This window comes from Macrotis lagotis, chromosome 2 (genome assembly GCF_037893015.1).
Source record: "Macrotis lagotis isolate mMagLag1 chromosome 2, bilby.v1.9.chrom.fasta, whole genome shotgun sequence".
Lineage (NCBI taxonomy): Eukaryota > Metazoa > Chordata > Mammalia > Peramelemorphia > Peramelidae > Macrotis > Macrotis lagotis.
The window spans coordinates 274,178,405-274,183,348 of record NC_133659.1 but is presented as its reverse complement, the minus strand read 5'-3'; the positions used below and the strand labels follow the sequence as shown (position 1 = coordinate 274,183,348).

The window sequence follows — 4,944 nt, the reverse complement described above, 5'->3', positions numbered from 1 at the left end:
TATAACATATTCTATATAATTCTATATAATATAATATATTCTATATAATTCTATATAATATATAATATAATATATTCACTGAACCATTAGTGATTAATTCTTTTCAACCAAAGAAACTCAAAAATATTCAACTAAGGTGAAGAATACCTTAATTCACTTTGGTAGAACAAGCACCAATAAGATTGTTCATTCTTTTTTTTTCCTGAATTCATGTTTTAGTTCAAGAACTGTAGATCACATGGTAAGTTGACAGCAGGTCCTTGAGCCAGGAAATTTGATGATGGACAAAGTATATCCATCTACACACACACACACACACACACACACACACACACATACACACACACACACACACACAGAGGACTCCATTTATGTTGCTTTCACAGCTGGAGTTTTTTTAGAACTTGTCTTGAAGTAAAGTATGAACAAAGCAATATCTGCATAAGTGGCCAGTACCTAATTCTTTCTGCCATTGAAGGTATATGGATTGAAGTATTTCTTAAAGCCAATGAATTGATACTTACTGTCAGATTCTGGACCTGCCATAATTACTATCAATGTGAGGGGCCTGGAAGAATAGGTTAACAGTCCAGGATTGTCCACAATTTATTCATTTGACCTCAAAATCTGCTGCCACTGATGCCCTTTATTGTCTGCTACCACCACCAAATTGTTCATTCTTTTTTTTTTCAGTTTTTTCAAGGCAATGGGGTTAAATGGCTTGCCCAAGGCCACACAGCTAAGTAATTATTAAATGTCTGAGGCTACAGATTGTTCATTCTTGAAGAAAATATATAGACTAATCAGCTGTAGACAGCTAAGTGGTGCAGTGGATAGAGAACTGAGCCTGTGGTCAGGAAGACTCATCTTCCTGAGTTCAAATATGATCTCAGACATTTATTAGCCATATGATCCTGGGTAAGTCACTTCACCTTGTTTGCCTCAGTTTCCTCATTTGCAAATTGAGCTTGAAAAAGAAATGGCAAATCCCTCCAGTATTTTTACCAAGAAAACTCCAAGTGAGGTCACAAAGAGTTGAATGTGTTATCTAATACAACAGTAATAAATCAGGTCTAATAAAATAGTTAATATTTATATAGTATATAAAGGGTTTCACAATTATTACCTCCTTTTATCCTCACATTTATTAGTATCCTCATTTTATACATAGGGAAACTAAGGGAGGCAGGGATTAAATGACTTTCCAAAGGTCATAGTACCAGTGAGTTTCTGAAGCCAAATTTGAGTGTGGCTCTTCTTGATTCCAGGCCTAGAGCTCTCTCCACAGCAGATTGTGGTAACCACAGAGACCACTTTGCTGGGATATTCTCAAATCATTCATTCCTTCCCTTCTATTTATTGCTTTGTCAAACCTGTTTGCTGCAGCTGAATATTCAGCTTTTAAGTTGAAGGATCTGGACCCAACCAGATCCTCTTGTCTATTGGAATGTTTCCTCCTTCACATTTCTTCCCAAACTTGTTCTTTTCCTGCCCCAGATTCCAGGTCAAATCAAAGTTCCGTGAGATGACACTATCACTCTTAGTCTAATGTGTAGGACAATGTAAGCACTTAATGATTTCTTTTCATCAGTCAGTCTTTACCTGACCAGAACACAGACTGAGTCCTCTAATCCCCACTCCCAAAATTTCATTTAACCCTGCCCTTAATATAAGGGAAACTCAGTAGATCAAGAAGTAATTATCTGAGAAGCAAAGCCCATCATACAGAATCAGAGTTATTTTTCCTGTTCAATCAGGCAACACAGGGCTTGAAGGCCCATGATAAACAAGAGTCCTCAGAGTGTTTGGGGGTGGGAAGGAAATAGAGGGAAAAGATGGGGGGATAATGGGGGGAAGAATGAAAAATGCGAAATTTTGTAATAAGTCTGGAGCTGAGTATGTTTGCCTTTGCAAAAATCCTGTTTATTACCACTTTAAAATTATTCCTGACTTTTCATTAATTTTTCTCTGAGATCAAATTCTACCTGCTTGGGGGCTGATGGCATCCTTTCAGTAAAGATTCATCCTGAGCTCCCCAGCACTGCCTTGGCTTTTGAATTCCTCTCTCCTGACAACCCATCCAAATGTCTTTTGTTTCATCTTATCCTTCCCCCTCAATTCCCCTCATCCATCTTCCTGTCTCCTGTCCTCTTCAGCTTTGCTTATTGAGAATCCCATTTACCAGCTAGATCACAGCCCTCTGTTTTTATTGCTTTGGACCTTTTGTAGATCATTCCTTGTTTCCTAATTAGTGGTGTCTCCAGTTGCTGTTTATTCTGGTCTATCCAACCTTCACACATTGTCCTGCCTGTGAATTCCCAAGGATTCCCTCTGCTCTCTAGATAGGATCCTAAGAGATCTCTTATGCTTCTTCCTGTGTCTGACATCATGGCTCTGAGACACGGCCACTTTCTTGTTCTTTTCATACCTGGACCAGTCAGGAAGGCTCTCATCTACTTGCCTCTCTTTTGGACAAATTTATGAGCACATAAAATAATAACTCGTGATTACATGGTATGTTAATGTCTACAAATGGTCTTGTTCTGAACCACTGGAACTGCTATGGTCTGCCACTAATGGCTACCAGATGGGAATTGTCCCATAGAGCAGAATGGAGTTGGAAATGTTTGGGATTTCTGCTTTTGCTGGTAAATTCAGTTTTTAAGAAGTGATTCATATTTTGAAAGGCTTCTATTGCTCTGAAATCAAAACCACAAGCTAATCTTGCTTCTCGTACCATATTTCTCTGGAATTCATTTTTCTTTTTCTTTCATGTTCCCAATCAGGGAAAAAGATACATCAGAACTAGGTTTGGTCCTAAATTCCTTCATATGCAAGGCTCCTTCTGATTAGGGTGACACAACTTTTCTCTGAAAACTACAGAGAATATGGAGCCAAGAGTGCATTCAGATAGGACTGAACAAAAGGAAAAGGGGACCGTAGAGCTCACTCTCAAAACCTATGTTCTCAGTACAAACATTCTCATAAACAAAGTAGATTGGAGAGAGCATTCAGTTCAGGCATATAAGATCTGGATATCTATCCCATTTTCAAACCTTAGCAATCTAGTATAAGTCACTTAACCTTCTGGGCTTCAGTTTTTCCATTGGAAAAAGGGAGGGGTTGGAAGAGATTTCTTTTGAGGTCCTTTCTAGCTCTTGATTTCGTAGGACTCTATGTTCTCCCTAGCAAGGTTATTGTTGTTGTTTGTCCTTGCTTTTAAAAAGGATTGATGACATCAGAGAGTGATTTAACTGAGGTGGAGTTGGACAAAGTCATCAGCCTCGCTCTCTCCCAGAATCATCAAAGTCCAGGGGCAAGACAAAAGTCAGGACAACTGGCAATGGCCCAGTTGCTGAAGATGACCTTGGCATCTTCAATGTCTGACCCAATTCTAAGCATGCCAGAGTGCCTGCTTCACTCGCCTCTGTGATCCTAGGACAAATTGTTTACATCTGCCCATTTGAGCAGAAGTCTTCACCTGCTTGGGTCAACATCCCCTTAACTCACCAACTGGTCTAAGGTCCATCAGTTTCTCTCAACCTGATTTAACCCAGTTGATTGAGATGTGGCCTCTGCATCCATAGCTTCTTGGAGTCATAGGAGAGATTGGTAGCAGGTGGATACCAAAGGTGGATGAGCAGTACTGAAAAGAGCTTAGCAACACTCACATCAGAGCTGCTAGTGCTTCTTGGACATGCCATGAACACCCTATCTGAAAAGATAAGACCATATCTCTATGTATCTGCTATTCCTATAGTGGTACAAAGGAACAATAATAATGAACACATGTACACATATGCTTATAGGTATACATTTTATATATGCATGCTATATGTATTACACAGGTATGTGCATAATTTCATGTATATATGTATTTTGTGTATGTGTTTACATGTATGACTTATCTGCCGGTTGAATTTTCCACTGAAGTTAATTCCTCAACCAGAGAAGCAGAAGATCTTGGGAAGCTCATTGGTTCTTAACCAAAATTGTGGGAGGAATCTAGTATTGGTGAGGATAAGGCCATCATCAGAGAAAACTGACCAGAGACTTCTAGGGTCTTCTGAAGAAAGGTGATGAGTGGGATAGCTAGAATAGTAACAGAATGAAGAGAATTGTTTTCTAGTTTTATTGTTTTGAAACCATTTTTCATATTACATTATCTTATTTGAACCTTACAACACTTTACTACAAGTAATATCTCCACTGAATTGAGACACATAGTGAGAATAGTAAAAACCACTTATTTAAAGGATTCTTTCATGATATGTCTTTGTTATTTCTTATTTCTTATCATTATATTTGTTATATTTGTTATTTTTTATCTACTATTCCTTTATTATTTATCTTAGTATAATGTAGCAGGCACTTGATCTGTGATTACTGAATTGCATTGAATTAAGTGTCTTGCCCATGGTCACACAATTAGTAAGAATAAGAAAACAGATTTCTCTTGTGATAATAATAATAATAATAATCACATTGGTTTTTCCACACTGTATTTCATTCTCATGTAATCATTCTGTCACCAATTGATAAATGGTAAAATGATATGAATATGCAGTTTTCAGAAGAAGAAATTAAAATTATTTATAGTCATATGAAAAAATGCTTCAAACCATTATTGATTAGATAAATGCAAATTAAAGCAACTATGAGGTACCTATCATATTGGCAAAAATGACAAAAAAGGAAAATTATTGATGTTGGAGAGGATGTGGGAAAATTGGAACATTAATGCATTGTTGATGGAGTTGTGAACTGATCCAACCATTCTGGAGAGCAATCTGGAACTATGCCCAAAGAGCAATAACTGATCATACCCTTTGATCCAGTAATATCATACTAGATCTATATCCTAAAGAAATCATAAAACTGGGGAGAGAGTCACTTGCTCAAAAATATTTATAGCAACTCTTTTTTTGTGGTGGCAAAGAATTG

At 37.5% G+C, this 4,944-nt stretch overlaps 1 pseudogene; it reads right to left on the bottom strand.

The window, feature by feature from the left end:
• Positions 1-243: 243 nt before the first annotated feature.
• On the bottom strand, positions 244-1,978 carry LOC141511696 (ATP synthase F(0) complex subunit k, mitochondrial pseudogene; annotated as a pseudogene).
• Between the last annotated feature and the right edge of the window lie 2,966 nt (positions 1,979-4,944).